Here is a 13418-nt window from a genome sequence, read left to right as displayed (position 1 = left end):
CCCAGGACCCAGCAAAAGAAGCCTACAGCACCCGGTATTCCCAGGCGGTCTCCCATCCAAGTACTAACCGGGCCCGACCCTGCTTAGCTTCCGAGATCAGACGAGATCGGGCGTTCTCAGGGTGGTATGGCCGTAGGCACCCCTCAGCCCCACAGCAGCGCTCTCCAGCACACACCAGCGCCTTCCTGCCCTGCCCCAATGCCCCCCGCACCCGGCACACGGCCGCCAGCGCCACTGTCGGCAACAACCCAACCTGCAGCCAGACCCAGAGCCATACAAGCCACTCAAGCTTTTCCAGCCACGCCAACTATGCGAGGACTAACAGTCATGGCCACCAGCTCTGCCCTGCCCTTGGCAAAAACGGAACCTGCAGCCAGATCCAGAGCCACACAAGCCACGCCGGCCACGCAAGCTTCATGAGCATCAACAGTCATGGCCACCAGCTCTGCCCTCCGCAGCAATGGAACCTGCAGCCAGATCCAGAGCCACACAAGCCACACAAGGCACATCACCAGTCATGCCCACCATCTCCGCCCTCGGCAACAATGGAACCTGCAGCCAGGAACAAGGCACCTTGTTCCAAAGACCCAGAACCAGACAAGCCACACAAGCCACCGCAGCCATGCAATCCCTCTGAGCCACGCGAGCCACGGCCACTGTTGGCCTCGCCCTTGTGTTCCTTGGCACCGCTGCCCAAGCAAAACAAGGCACCTCTGGCCCAGAGCCCAGGACCCAGCAAAAGAAGCCTACAGCACCCGGTATTCCCAGGCGGTCTCCCATCCAAGTACTAACCGGGCCCGACCCTGCTTAGCTTCCGAGATCAGACGAGATCGGGCGTTCTCAGGGTGGTATGGCCGTAGGCACCCCTCAGCCCCACAGCAGCGCTCTCCAGCACACACCAGCGCCTTCCTGCCCTGCCCCAATGCCCCCCGCACCCGGCACACGGCCGCCAGCGCCACTGTCGGCAACAACCCAACCTGCAGCCAGACCCAGAGCCATACAAGCCACTCAAGCTTTTCCCGCCACGCCAACTATGTGAGGACTAACAGTCACGGCCACAAGCTCTTCCCTGCCCTCGGAAACAACGGAACCTGCAGCCAGATCCAGAGCCACGCAAGCCATGCAAGCCCCATGAGCCACCCTCGCCCTTGTGCCCCTTGGAATGGCTGCCCAAGCAAAACAAGGCACCTCTGGCCCAGAGCCCAGGACCCAGCAAAAGAAGCCTACAGCACCCGGTATTCCCAGGCGGTCTCCCATCCAAGTACTAACCGGGCCCGACCCTGCTTAGCTTCCGAGATCAGACGAGATCGGGCGTTCTCAGGGTGGTATGGCCGTAGGCACCCCTCAGCCCCACAGCAGCGCTCTCCAGCACACACCAGCGCCTTCCTGCCCTGCCCCAATGCCCCCCGCACCCGGCACACGGCCGCCAGCGCCACTGTCGGCAACAACCCAACCTGCAGCCAGACCCAGAGCCATACAAGCCACTCAAGCTTTTCCCGCCACGCCAACTATGTGAGGACTAACAGTCATGGCCACCAGCTCTTCCCTGCCCTCGGAAACAAGGGAACCTGCAGCCAGATCCAGAGCCACGCAAGCCATGCAAGCCCCATGAGCCACCCTCGCCCTTGTGCTCCTTGGCACCGCTGCCCAAGCAAAACAAGGCACCTCTGGCCCAGAGCCCAGGACCCAGCAAAAGAAGCCTACAGCACCCAGTATTCCCAGGCGGTCTCCCATCCAAGTACTAACCGGGCCCGACCCTGCTTAGCTTCCGAGATCAGACGAGATCGGGCGTTCTCAGGGTGGTATGGCCGTAGGCACCCCTCAGCCCCACAGCAGCGCTCTCCAGCACACACCAGCGCCTTCCTGCCCTGCCCCAATGCTCCTCGCACCCGGCACACGGCCGCCAGCGCCACTGTCGGCAACAACCCAACCTGCAGCCAGACCGAGCACCACACAAGCCACTCAAGCTTTTCCCGCCACGCCAACTATGTGAGGACTAACAGTCATGGCCACCAGCTCTGCCCTGCCCTCGGCAACAACAGAACCTGCAGCCGGACCAGGAGCCACACAAGCCACATAAGCCACGCCGGCCACACAAGCTTCATGAGCATCAGCAGTCATGGCCACCAGCTCTGGCCTCCGCAACAATGGAACCTGCAGCCAGATCCAGAGCCATACAAGCCACTCAAGCTTTTCCAGCCACGCCAACTATGCGAGGACTAACAGTCATGGCCACCAGCTCTGCCCTGCCCTCGGCAACAACGGAACCTGCAGCCAGGAACAAGGCACCTTGTTCAAAAGACCCAGAACCAGACAAGCCACACAAGCCACCGCAGCCATGCAATCCCTCTGAGCCACGCGAGCCACGGCCACTGTTGGCCTCGCCCTTGTGCCCCTTGGAATGGCTGCCCAAGCAAAACAAGGCACCTCTGGCCCAGAGCCCAGGACCCAGCAAAAGAAGCCTACAGCACCCGGTATTCCCAGGCGGTCTCCCATCCAAGTACTAACCGGGCCCGACCCTGCTTAGCTTCCGAGATCAGACGAGATCGGGCGTTCTCAGGGTGGTATGGCCGTAGGCACCCCTCAGCCCCACAGCAGCGCTCTCCAGCACACACCAGCGCCTTCCTGCCCTGCCCCAATGCCCCCCGCACCCGGCACACGGCCGCCAGCGCCACTGTCGGCAGCAACCCAACCTGCAGCCAGACCCAGAGCCATACAAGCCACTCAAGCTTTTCCCGCCACGCCAACTATGTGAGGACTAACAGTCATGGCCACCAGCTCTGCCCTGCCCTCGGCAACAACAGAACCTGCAGCCAGGAACAAGGCACCTTGTTCCAAAGACCCAGAACAAGACAAGCCACACAAGCCACCGCAGCCATGCAATCCCTCTGAGCCACGCGAGCCACGGCCACTGTTGGCCTCGCCCTTGTGCCCCTTGGAATGGCTGCCCAAGCAAAACAAGGCTCCTCTGGCCCAGAGCCCAGGACCCAGCAAAAGAAGCCTACAGCACCCGGTATTCCCAGGCGGTCTCCCATCCAAGTACTAACCGGGCCCGACCTTGCTTAGCTTCCGAGATCAGACGAGATCGGGCGTTCTCAGGGTGGTATGGCCGTAGGCACCCCTCAGCCCCACAGCAGCGCTCTCCAGCACACACCAGCACCTTCCTGCCCTGCCCCAATGCCCCCCGCACCCGGCACACGGCCGCCAGCGCCACTGTCGGCAACAACCCAACCTGCAGCCAGACCCAGAGCCATACAAGCCACTCAAGCTTTTCCAGCCACGCCAACTATGCGAGGACTAACAGTCACGGCCACCAGCTCTGCCCTGCCTTCGGAAACAACGGAACCTGCAGCCGGACCCAGAGCCACACAAGCAAAATAAGCCACGCCGGCCACGCAAGCTTCATGAGCATCAACAGTCATGGCCACCAGCTCTGCCCTTCGCAACAATGGAACCTGCAGCCAGATCCAGAGCCACACAAGCCACACAAGGCACATCACCAGTCATGGCCACCATCTCCGCCCTCGGCAACAACGGAACCTGCAGCCAGGAACAAGGCACCTTGTTCCAAAGACCCAGAACCAGACAAGCCACCGCAGCCATGCAATCCCTCTGAGCCACGCGAGCCACGGCCACTGTTGGCCTCGCCCTTGTGCCCCTTGGAATGGCTGCCCAAGCAAAACAAGGCACCTCTGGCCCAGAGCCCAGGACCCAGCAAAAGAAGCCTACAGCACCCGGTATTCCCAGGCGGTCTCCCATCCAAGTACTAACCGGGCCCGACCCTGCTTAGCTTCCGAGATCAGACGAGATCGGGCGTTCTCAGGGTGGTATGGCCGTAGGCACCCCTCAGCCCCACAGCAGCGCTCTCCAGCACACACCAGCGCCTTCCTGCCCTGCCCCAATGCCCCCCGCACCAGGCACACGGCCGCCAGCGCCACTGTCGGCAACAACCCAACCTGCAGCCAGACCCAGAGCCATACAAGCCACTCAAGCTTTTCCAGCCACGCCAACTATGCGAGGACTAACAGTCATGGCCACCAGCTCTGCCCTGCCCTTGGCAAAAACGGAACCTGCAGCCAGATCCAGAGCCACACAAGCCACGCCGGCCACGCAAGCTTCATGAGCATCAACAGTCATGGCCACCAGCTCTGCCCTCCGCAACAATGGAACCTGCAGCCAGATCCAGAGCCACACAAGCCACACAAGGCACATGACCAGTCATGCCCACCATCTCCGCCCTCGGCAACAATGGAACCTGCAGCCAGGAACAAGGCACCTTGTTCCAAAGACCCAGAACCAGACAAGCCACACAAGCCACCGCAGCCATGCAATCCCTCTGAGCCACGCGAGCCACGGCCACTGTTGGCCTCGCCCTTGTGTTCCTTGGCACCGCTGCCCAAGCAAAACAAGGCACCTCTGGCCCAGAGCCCAGGACCCAGCAAAAGAAGCCTACAGCACCCGGTATTCCCAGGCGGTCTCCCATCCAAATACTAACGGGGCCCGACCCTGCTTAGCTTCCGAGATCAGACGAGATCGGGCGTTCTCAGGGTGGTATGGCCGTAGGCACCCCTCAGCCCCACAGCAGCGCTCTCCAGCACACACCAGCGCCTTCCTGCCCTGCCCCAATGCCCCCTGCACCCGGCACACGGCCGCCAGCGCCACTGTCGGCAACAACCCAACCTGCAGCCAGACCCAGAGCCATACAAGCCACTCAAGCTTTTCCCGCCACGCCAACTATGTGAGGACTAACAGTCACGGCCACAAGCTCTTCCCTGCCCTCGGAAACAACGGAACCTGCAGCCAGATCCAGAGCCACGCAAGCCATGCAAGCCCCATGAGCCACCCTCCCCCTTGTGCTCCTTGGCACCGCTGCCCAAGCAAAACAAGGCACCTCTGGCCCAGAGCCCAGGACCCAGCAAAAGAAGCCTACAGCACCCGGTATTCCCAGGCGGTCTCCCATCCAAGTACTAACCGGGCCCGACCCTGCTTAGCTTCCGAGATCAGACGAGATCGGGCGTTCTCAGGGTGGTATGGCCGTAGGCACCCCTCAGCCCCACAGCAGCGCTCTCCAGCACACACCAGCGCCTTCCTGCCCTGCCCCAATGCCCCCTGCACCCGGCACACGGCCGCCAGCGCCACTGTCGGCAACAACCCAACCTGCAGCCAGACCCAGAGCCATACAAGCCACTCAAGCTTTTCCCGCCACGCCAACTATGTGAGGACTAACAGTCATGGCCACCAGCTCTTCCCTGCCCTCGGAAACAAGGGAACCTGCAGCCAGATCCAGAGCCACGCAAGCCATGCAAGCCCCATGAGCCACCCTCCCCCTTGTGCCCCTTGGAATGGCTGCCCAAGCAAAACAAGGCACCTCTGGCCCAGAGCCCAGGACCCAGCAAAAGAAGCCTACAGCACCCAGTATTCCCAGGCGGTCTCCCATCCAAGTACTAACCGGGCCCGACCCTGCTTAGCTTCCGAGATCAGACGAGATCGGGCGTTCTCAGGGTGGTATGGCCATAGGCACCCCTCAGCCCCACAGCAGCGCTCTCCAGCACACACCAGCGCCTTCCTGCCCTGCCCCAATGCCCCCCGCACCCGGCACACGGCCGCCAGCGCCACTGTCGGCAACAACCCAACCTGCAGCCAGACCCAGAGCCATACAAGCCACTCAAGCTTTTCCCGCCACGCCAACTATGTGAGGACTAACAGTCATGGCCACCAGCTCTGCCCTGCCCTCGGAAACAAGGGAACCTGCAGCCAGATCCAGAGCCACGCAAGCCATGCAAGCCCCATGAGCCACCCTCGCCCTTGTGCTCCTTGGCACCGCTGCCCAAGCAAAACAAGGCACCTCTGGCCCAGAGCCCAGGACCCAGCAAAAGAAGCCTACAGCACCCAGTATTCCCAGGCGGTCTCCCATCCAAGTACTAACCGGGCCCGACCCTGCTTAGCTTCCGAGATCAGGCGTTCTCAGGGTGGTATGGCCGTAGGCACCCCTCAGCCCCACAGCAGCGCTCTCCAGCACACACCAGCGCCTTCCTGCCCTGCCCCAATGCTCCTCGCACCCGGCACACGGCCGCCAGCGCCACTGTCGGCAACAACCCAACCTGCAGCCAGACCGAGCACCACACAAGCCACTCAAGCTTTTCCCGCCACGCCAACTATGTGAGGACTAACAGTCATGGCCACCAGCTCTGCCCTGCCCTCGGCAACAACAGAACCTGCAGCCGGACCAGGAGCCACACAAGCCACATAAGCCACGCCGGCCACACAAGCTTCATGAGCATCAGCAGTCATGGCCACCAGCTCTGGCCTCCGCAACAATGGAACCTGCAGCCAGATCCAGAGCCATACAAGCCACTCAAGCTTTTCCAGCCACGCCAACTATGCGAGGACTAACAGTCATGGCCACCAGCTCTGCCCTGCCCTCGGCAACAACGGAACCTGCAGCCAGGAACAAGGCACCTTGTTCAAAAGACCCAGAACCAGACAAGCCACACAAGCCACCGCAGCCATGCAATCCCTCTGAGCCACGCGAGCCACGGCCACTGTTGGCCTCGCCCTTGTGCCCCTTGGAATGGCTGCCCAAGCAAAACAAGGCACCTCTGGCCCAGAGCCCAGGACCCAGCAAAAGAAGCCTACAGCACCCGGTATTCCCAGGCGGTCTCCCATCCAAGTACTAACCGGGCCCGACCCTGCTTAGCTTCCGAGATCAGACGAGATCGGGCGTTCTCAGGGTGGTATGGCCGTAGGCACCCCTCAGCCCCACAGCAGCGCTCTCCAGCACACACCAGCGCCTTCCTGCCCTGCCCCAATGCCCCCCGCACCCGGCACACGGCCGCCAGCGCCACTGTCGGCAACAACCCAACCTGCAGCCAGACCCAGAGCCATACAAGCCACTCAAGCTTTTCCAGCCACGCCAACTATGCGAGGACTAACAGTCACGGCCACCAGCTCTGCCCTGCCTTCGGAAACAACGGAACCTGCAGCCGGACCCAGAGCCACACAAGCAAAATAAGCCACGCCGGCCACGCAAGCTTCATGAGCATCAACAGTCATGGCCACCAGCTCTGCCCTTCGCAACAATGGAACCTGCAGCCAGATCCAGAGCCACACAAGCCACACAAGGCACATCACCAGTCATGGCCACCATCTCCGCCCTCGGCAACAACGGAACCTGCAGCCAGGAACAAGGCACCTTGTTCCAAAGACCCAGAACCAGACAAGCCACCGCAGCCATGCAATCCCTCTGAGCCACGCGAGCCACGGCCACTGTTGGCCTCGCCCTTGTGCCCCTTGGAATGGCTGCCCAAGCAAAACAAGGCACCTCTGGCCCAGAGCCCAGGACCCAGCAAAAGAAGCCTACAGCACCCGGTATTCCCAGGCGGTCTCCCATCCAAGTACTAACCGGGCCCGACCCTGCTTAGCTTCCGAGATCAGACGAGATCGGGCGTTCTCAGGGTGGTATGGCCGTAGGCACCCCTCAGCCCCACAGCAGCGCTCTCCAGCACACACCAGCGCCTTCCTGCCCTGCCCCAATGCCCCCCGCACCAGGCACACAGCCGCCAGCGCCACTGTCGGCAACAACCCAACCTGCAGCCAGACCCAGAGCCATACAAGCCACTCAAGCTTTTCCAGCCACGCCAACTATGCGAGGACTAACAGTCATGGCCACCAGCTCTGCCCTGCCCTTGGCAAAAACGGAACCTGCAGCCAGATCCAGAGCCACACAAGCCACGCCGGCCACGCAAGCTTCATGAGCATCAACAGTCATGGCCACCAGCTCTGCCCTCCGCAACAATGGAACCTGCAGCCAGATCCAGAGCCACACAAGCCACACAAGGCACATGACCAGTCATGCCCACCATCTCCGCCCTCGGCAACAATGGAACCTGCAGCCAGGAACAAGGCACCTTGTTCCAAAGACCCAGAACCAGACAAGCCACACAAGCCACCGCAGCCATGCAATCCCTCTGAGCCACGCGAGCCACGGCCACTGTTGGCCTCGCCCTTGTGTTCCTTGGCACCGCTGCCCAAGCAAAACAAGGCACCTCTGGCCCAGAGCCCAGGACCCAGCAAAAGAAGCCTACAGCACCCGGTATTCCCAGGCGGTCTCCCATCCAAATACTAACGGGGCCCGACCCTGCTTAGCTTCCGAGATCAGACGAGATCGGGCGTTCTCAGGGTGGTATGGCCGTAGGCACCCCTCAGCCCCACAGCAGCGCTCTCCAGCACACACCAGCGCCTTCCTGCCCTGCCCCAATGCCCCCTGCACCCGGCACACGGCCGCCAGCGCCACTGTCGGCAACAACCCAACCTGCAGCCAGACCCAGAGCCATACAAGCCACTCAAGCTTTTCCCGCCACGCCAACTATGTGAGGACTAACAGTCACGGCCACAAGCTCTTCCCTGCCCTCGGAAACAACGGAACCTGCAGCCAGATCCAGAGCCACGCAAGCCATGCAAGCCCCATGAGCCACCCTCCCCCTTGTGCTCTTTGGCACCGCTGCCCAAGCAAAACAAGGCACCTCTGGCCCAGAGCCCAGGACCCAGCAAAAGAAGCCTACAGCACCCGGTATTCCCAGGCGGTCTCCCATCCAAGTACTAACCGGGCCCGACCCTGCTTAGCTTCCGAGATCAGACGAGATCGGGCGTTCTCAGGGTGGTATGGCCGTAGGCACCCCTCAGCCCCACAGCAGCGCTCTCCAGCACACACCAGCGCCTTCCTGCCCTGCCCCAATGCCCCCTGCACCCGGCACACGGCCGCCAGCGCCACTGTCGGCAACAACCCAACCTGCAGCCAGACCCAGAGCCATACAAGCCACTCAAGCTTTTCCCGCCACGCCAACTATGTGAGGACTAACAGTCATGGCCACCAGCTCTTCCCTGCCCTCGGAAACAAGGGAACCTGCAGCCAGATCCAGAGCCACGCAAGCCATGCAAGCCCCATGAGCCACCCTCCCCCTTGTGCCCCTTGGAATGGCTGCCCAAGCAAAACAAGGCACCTCTGGCCCAGAGCCCAGGACCCAGCAAAAGAAGCCTACAGCACCCAGTATTCCCAGGCGGTCTCCCATCCAAGTACTAACCGGGCCCGACCCTGCTTAGCTTCCGAGATCAGACGAGATCGGGTGTTCTCAGGGTGGTATGGCCATAGGCACCCCTCAGCCCCACAGCAGCGCTCTCCAGCACACACCAGCGCCTTCCTGCCCTGCCCCAATGCCCCCCGCACCCGGCACACGGCCGCCAGCGCCACTGTCGGCAACAACCCAACCTGCAGCCAGACCCAGAGCCATACAAGCCACTCAAGCTTTTCCCGCCACGCCAACTATGTGAGGACTAACAGTCATGGCCACCAGCTCTGCCCTGCCCTCGGAAACAAGGGAACCTGCAGCCAGATCCAGAGCCACGCAAGCCATGCAAGCCCCATGAGCCACCCTCGCCCTTGTGCTCCTTGGCACCGCTGCCCAAGCAAAACAAGGCACCTCTGGCCCAGAGCCCAGGACCCAGCAAAAGAAGCCTACAGCACCCAGTATTCCCAGGCGGTCTCCCATCCAAGTACTAACCGGGCCCGACCCTGCTTAGCTTCCGAGATCAGACGAGATCGGGCGTTCTCAGGGTGGTATGGCCGTAGGCACCCCTCAGCCCCACAGCAGCGCTCTCCAGCACACACCAGCGCCTTCCTGCCCTGCCCCAATGCTCCTCGCACCCGGCACACGGCCGCCAGCGCCACTGTCGGCAACAACCCAACCTGCAGCCAGACCGAGCACCACACAAGCCACTCAAGCTTTTCCCGCCACGCCAACTATGTGAGGACTAACAGTCATGGCCACCAGCTCTGCCCTGCCCTCGGCAACAACAGAACCTGCAGCCGGACCAGGAGCCACACAAGCCACATAAGCCACGCCGGCCACACAAGCTTCATGAGCATCAGCAGTCATGGCCACCAGCTCTGGCCTCCGCAACAATGGAACCTGCAGCCAGATCCAGAGCCATACAAGCCACTCAAGCTTTTCCAGCCACGCCAACTATGCGAGGACTAACAGTCATGGCCACCAGCTCTGCCCTGCCCTCGGCAACAACGGAACCTGCAGCCAGGAACAAGGCACCTTGTTCAAAAGACCCAGAACCAGACAAGCCACACAAGCCACCGCAGCCATGCAATCCCTCTGAGCCACGCGAGCCACGGCCACTGTTGGCCTCGCCCTTGTGCCCCTTGGAATGGCTGCCCAAGCAAAACAAGGCACCTCTGGCCCAGAGCCCAGGACCCAGCAAAAGAAGCCTACAGCACCCGGTATTCCCAGGCGGTCTCCCATCCAAGTACTAACCGGGCCCGACCCTGCTTAGCTTCCGAGATCAGACGAGATCGGGCGTTCTCAGGGTGGTATGGCCGTAGGCACCCCTCAGCCCCACAGCAGCGCTCTCCAGCACACACCAGCGCCTTCCTGCCCTGCCCCAATGCCCCCCGCACCCGGCACACGGCCGCCAGCGCCACTGTCGGCAACAACCCAACCTGCAGCCAGACCCAGAGCCATACAAGCCACTCAAGCTTTTCCCGCCACGCCAACTATGTGAGGACTAACAGTCATGGCCACCAGCTCTGCCCTGCCCTCGGCAACAACAGAACCTGCAGCCAGGAACAAGGCACCTTGTTCCAAAGACCCAGAACAAGACAAGCCACACAAGCCACCGCAGCCATGCAATCCCTCTGAGCCACGCGAGCCACGGCCACTGTTGGCCTCGCCCTTGTGCCCCTTGGAATGGCTGCCCAAGCAAAACAAGGCTCCTCTGGCCCAGAGCCCAGGACCCAGCAAAAGAAGCCTACAGCACCCGGTATTCCCAGGCGGTCTCCCATCCAAGTACTAACCGGGCCCGACCTTGCTTAGCTTCCGAGATCAGACGAGATCGGGCGTTCTCAGGGTGGTATGGCCGTAGGCACCCCTCAGCCCCACAGCAGCGCTCTCCAGCACACACCAGCACCTTCCTGCCCTGCCCCAATGCCCCCCGCACCCGGCACACGGCCGCCAGCGCCACTGTCGGCAACAACCCAACCTGCAGCCAGACCCAGAGCCATACAAGCCACTCAAGCTTTTCCAGCCACGCCAACTATGCGAGGACTAACAGTCACGGCCACCAGCTCTGCCCTGCCTTCGGAAACAACGGAACCTGCAGCCGGACCCAGAGCCACACAAGCAAAATAAGCCACGCCGGCCACGCAAGCTTCATGAGCATCAACAGTCATGGCCACCAGCTCTGCCCTTCGCAACAATGGAACCTGCAGCCAGATCCAGAGCCACACAAGCCACACAAGGCACATCACCAGTCATGGCCACCATCTCCGCCCTCGGCAACAACGGAACCTGCAGCCAGGAACAAGGCACCTTGTTCCAAAGACCCAGAACCAGACAAGCCACCGCAGCCATGCAATCCCTCTGAGCCACGCGAGCCACGGCCACTGTTGGCCTCGCCCTTGTGCCCCTTGGAATGGCTGCCCAAGCAAAACAAGGCACCTCTGGCCCAGAGCCCAGGACCCAGCAAAAGAAGCCTACAGCACCCGGTATTCCCAGGCGGTCTCCCATCCAAGTACTAACCGGGCCCGACCCTGCTTAGCTTCCGAGATCAGACGAGATCGGGCGTTCTCAGGGTGGTATGGCCGTAGGCACCCCTCAGCCCCACAGCAGCGCTCTCCAGCACACACCAGCGCCTTCCTGCCCTGCCCCAATGCCCCCCGCACCAGGCACACGGCCGCCAGCGCCACTGTCGGCAACAACCCAACCTGCAGCCAGACCCAGAGCCATACAAGCCACTCAAGCTTTTCCAGCCACGCCAACTATGCGAGGACTAACAGTCATGGCCACCAGCTCTGCCCTGCCCTTGGCAAAAACGGAACCTGCAGCCAGATCCAGAGCCACACAAGCCACGCCGGCCACGCAAGCTTCATGAGCATCAACAGTCATGGCCACCAGCTCTGCCCTCCGCAACAAGGGAACCTGCAGCCAGATCCAGAGCCACACAAGCCACACAAGGCACATGACCAGTCATGCCCACCATCTCCGCCCTCGGCAACAATGGAACCTGCAGCCAGGAACAAGGCACCTTGTTCCAAAGACCCAGAACCAGACAAGCCACACAAGCCACCGCAGCCATGCAATCCCTCTGAGCCACGCGAGCCACGGCCACTGTTGGCCTCGCCCTTGTGTTCCTTGGCACCGCTGCCCAAGCAAAACAAGGCACCTCTGGCCCAGAGCCCAGGACCCAGCAAAAGAAGCCTACAGCACCCGGTATTCCCAGGCGGTCTCCCATCCAAATACTAACGGGGCCCGACCCTGCTTAGCTTCCGAGATCAGACGAGATCGGGCGTTCTCAGGGTGGTATGGCCGTAGGCACCCCTCAGCCCCACAGCAGCGCTCTCCAGCACACACCAGCGCCTTCCTGCCCTGCCCCAATGCCCCCTGCACCCGGCACACGGCCGCCAGCGCCACTGTCGGCAACAACCCAACCTGCAGCCAGACCCAGAGCCATACAAGCCACTCAAGCTTTTCCCGCCACGCCAACTATGTGAGGACTAACAGTCATGGCCACCAGCTCTTCCCTGCCCTCGGAAACAAGGGAACCTGCAGCCAGATCCAGAGCCACGCAAGCCATGCAAGCCCCATGAGCCACCCTCCCCCTTGTGCCCCTTGGAATGGCTGCCCAAGCAAAACAAGGCACCTCTGGCCCAGAGCCCAGGACCCAGCAAAAGAAGCCTACAGCACCCAGTATTCCCAGGCGGTCTCCCATCCAAGTACTAACCGGGCCCGACCCTGCTTAGCTTCCGAGATCAGACGAGATCGGGTGTTCTCAGGGTGGTATGGCCATAGGCACCCCTCAGCCCCACAGCAGCGCTCTCCAGCACACACCAGCGCCTTCCTGCCCTGCCCCAATGCCCCCCGCACCCGGCACACGGCCGCCAGCGCCACTGTCGGCAACAACCCAACCTGCAGCCAGACCCAGAGCCATACAAGCCACTCAAGCTTTTCCCGCCACGCCAACTATGTGAGGACTAACAGTCATGGCCACCAGCTCTGCCCTGCCCTCGGAAACAAGGGAACCTGCAGCCAGATCCAGAGCCACGCAAGCCATGCAAGCCCCATGAGCCACCCTCGCCCTTGTGCTCCTTGGCACCGCTGCCCAAGCAAAACAAGGCACCTCTGGCCCAGAGCCCAGGACCCAGCAAAAGAAGCCTACAACACCCAGTATTCCCAGGCGGTCTCCCATCCAAGTACTAACCGGGCCCGACCCTGCTTAGCTTCCGAGATCAGACGAGATCGGGCGTTCTCAGGGTGGTATGGCCGTAGGCACCCCTCAGCCCCACAGCAGCGCTCTCCAGCACACACCAGCGCCTTCCTGCCCTGCCCCAATGCTCCTCGCACCCGGCACACGGCCGC

The 13418-nt window shown here is 62.0% G+C and overlaps 22 non-coding genes and 1 pseudogene across 22 annotated transcripts; all 23 read right to left on the bottom strand.

Moving 5' to 3' along the window:
- Positions 1–19: 19 nt before the first annotated feature.
- On the bottom strand, positions 20–138 carry LOC138115242 (5S ribosomal RNA). Its single transcript, XR_011153156.1, has one exon. It is a non-coding gene; the product is annotated as a 5S ribosomal RNA (ribosomal RNA).
- A 605-nt stretch (positions 139–743) lies between these two features.
- LOC138115241 (5S ribosomal RNA) lies at positions 744–862 on the bottom strand. The gene has a single exon (XR_011153155.1). It is a non-coding gene; the product is annotated as a 5S ribosomal RNA (ribosomal RNA).
- A 358-nt stretch (positions 863–1220) lies between these two features.
- LOC138115240 (5S ribosomal RNA) lies at positions 1221–1339 on the bottom strand. The gene has a single exon (XR_011153154.1). It is a non-coding gene; the product is annotated as a 5S ribosomal RNA (ribosomal RNA).
- Positions 1340–1697: 358 nt separating this feature from the next.
- LOC138115430 (5S ribosomal RNA) lies at positions 1698–1816 on the bottom strand. Its single transcript, XR_011153343.1, has one exon. It is a non-coding gene; the product is annotated as a 5S ribosomal RNA (ribosomal RNA).
- Positions 1817–2459: 643 nt separating this feature from the next.
- LOC138115239 (5S ribosomal RNA) lies at positions 2460–2578 on the bottom strand. The gene has a single exon (XR_011153153.1). It is a non-coding gene; the product is annotated as a 5S ribosomal RNA (ribosomal RNA).
- A 420-nt stretch (positions 2579–2998) lies between these two features.
- Positions 2999–3117, bottom strand: LOC138115474 (5S ribosomal RNA). Its single transcript, XR_011153386.1, has one exon. It is a non-coding gene; the product is annotated as a 5S ribosomal RNA (ribosomal RNA).
- A 605-nt stretch (positions 3118–3722) lies between these two features.
- Positions 3723–3841, bottom strand: LOC138115237 (5S ribosomal RNA). The gene has a single exon (XR_011153151.1). It is a non-coding gene; the product is annotated as a 5S ribosomal RNA (ribosomal RNA).
- A 605-nt stretch (positions 3842–4446) lies between these two features.
- LOC138115681 (5S ribosomal RNA) lies at positions 4447–4565 on the bottom strand. Its single transcript, XR_011153592.1, has one exon. It is a non-coding gene; the product is annotated as a 5S ribosomal RNA (ribosomal RNA).
- Positions 4566–4923: 358 nt separating this feature from the next.
- On the bottom strand, positions 4924–5042 carry LOC138115236 (5S ribosomal RNA). The gene has a single exon (XR_011153150.1). It is a non-coding gene; the product is annotated as a 5S ribosomal RNA (ribosomal RNA).
- Positions 5043–5400: 358 nt separating this feature from the next.
- Positions 5401–5519, bottom strand: LOC138115492 (5S ribosomal RNA). Its single transcript, XR_011153404.1, has one exon. It is a non-coding gene; the product is annotated as a 5S ribosomal RNA (ribosomal RNA).
- Positions 5520–5877: 358 nt separating this feature from the next.
- Positions 5878–5986, bottom strand: LOC138115729 (5S ribosomal RNA; annotated as a pseudogene).
- Positions 5987–6629: 643 nt separating this feature from the next.
- LOC138115235 (5S ribosomal RNA) lies at positions 6630–6748 on the bottom strand. Its single transcript, XR_011153149.1, has one exon. It is a non-coding gene; the product is annotated as a 5S ribosomal RNA (ribosomal RNA).
- A 605-nt stretch (positions 6749–7353) lies between these two features.
- Positions 7354–7472, bottom strand: LOC138115234 (5S ribosomal RNA). Its single transcript, XR_011153148.1, has one exon. It is a non-coding gene; the product is annotated as a 5S ribosomal RNA (ribosomal RNA).
- A 605-nt stretch (positions 7473–8077) lies between these two features.
- On the bottom strand, positions 8078–8196 carry LOC138115679 (5S ribosomal RNA). Its single transcript, XR_011153590.1, has one exon. It is a non-coding gene; the product is annotated as a 5S ribosomal RNA (ribosomal RNA).
- Positions 8197–8554: 358 nt separating this feature from the next.
- LOC138115233 (5S ribosomal RNA) lies at positions 8555–8673 on the bottom strand. The gene has a single exon (XR_011153147.1). It is a non-coding gene; the product is annotated as a 5S ribosomal RNA (ribosomal RNA).
- Positions 8674–9031: 358 nt separating this feature from the next.
- On the bottom strand, positions 9032–9150 carry LOC138115385 (5S ribosomal RNA). Its single transcript, XR_011153299.1, has one exon. It is a non-coding gene; the product is annotated as a 5S ribosomal RNA (ribosomal RNA).
- A 358-nt stretch (positions 9151–9508) lies between these two features.
- LOC138115429 (5S ribosomal RNA) lies at positions 9509–9627 on the bottom strand. Its single transcript, XR_011153342.1, has one exon. It is a non-coding gene; the product is annotated as a 5S ribosomal RNA (ribosomal RNA).
- Positions 9628–10270: 643 nt separating this feature from the next.
- On the bottom strand, positions 10271–10389 carry LOC138115232 (5S ribosomal RNA). The gene has a single exon (XR_011153146.1). It is a non-coding gene; the product is annotated as a 5S ribosomal RNA (ribosomal RNA).
- A 420-nt stretch (positions 10390–10809) lies between these two features.
- Positions 10810–10928, bottom strand: LOC138115473 (5S ribosomal RNA). The gene has a single exon (XR_011153385.1). It is a non-coding gene; the product is annotated as a 5S ribosomal RNA (ribosomal RNA).
- A 605-nt stretch (positions 10929–11533) lies between these two features.
- Positions 11534–11652, bottom strand: LOC138115231 (5S ribosomal RNA). Its single transcript, XR_011153145.1, has one exon. It is a non-coding gene; the product is annotated as a 5S ribosomal RNA (ribosomal RNA).
- Positions 11653–12257: 605 nt separating this feature from the next.
- LOC138115678 (5S ribosomal RNA) lies at positions 12258–12376 on the bottom strand. Its single transcript, XR_011153589.1, has one exon. It is a non-coding gene; the product is annotated as a 5S ribosomal RNA (ribosomal RNA).
- A 358-nt stretch (positions 12377–12734) lies between these two features.
- LOC138115384 (5S ribosomal RNA) lies at positions 12735–12853 on the bottom strand. Its single transcript, XR_011153298.1, has one exon. It is a non-coding gene; the product is annotated as a 5S ribosomal RNA (ribosomal RNA).
- Positions 12854–13211: 358 nt separating this feature from the next.
- LOC138115508 (5S ribosomal RNA) lies at positions 13212–13330 on the bottom strand. Its single transcript, XR_011153420.1, has one exon. It is a non-coding gene; the product is annotated as a 5S ribosomal RNA (ribosomal RNA).
- Positions 13331–13418: the final 88 nt, after the last annotated feature.

This window comes from Aphelocoma coerulescens, chromosome 9 (genome assembly GCF_041296385.1).
Source record: "Aphelocoma coerulescens isolate FSJ_1873_10779 chromosome 9, UR_Acoe_1.0, whole genome shotgun sequence".
Taxonomy (NCBI): Eukaryota; Metazoa; Chordata; class Aves; order Passeriformes; family Corvidae; genus Aphelocoma; species Aphelocoma coerulescens.
This window is presented reverse-complemented; position numbering and strand designations above follow the sequence as displayed.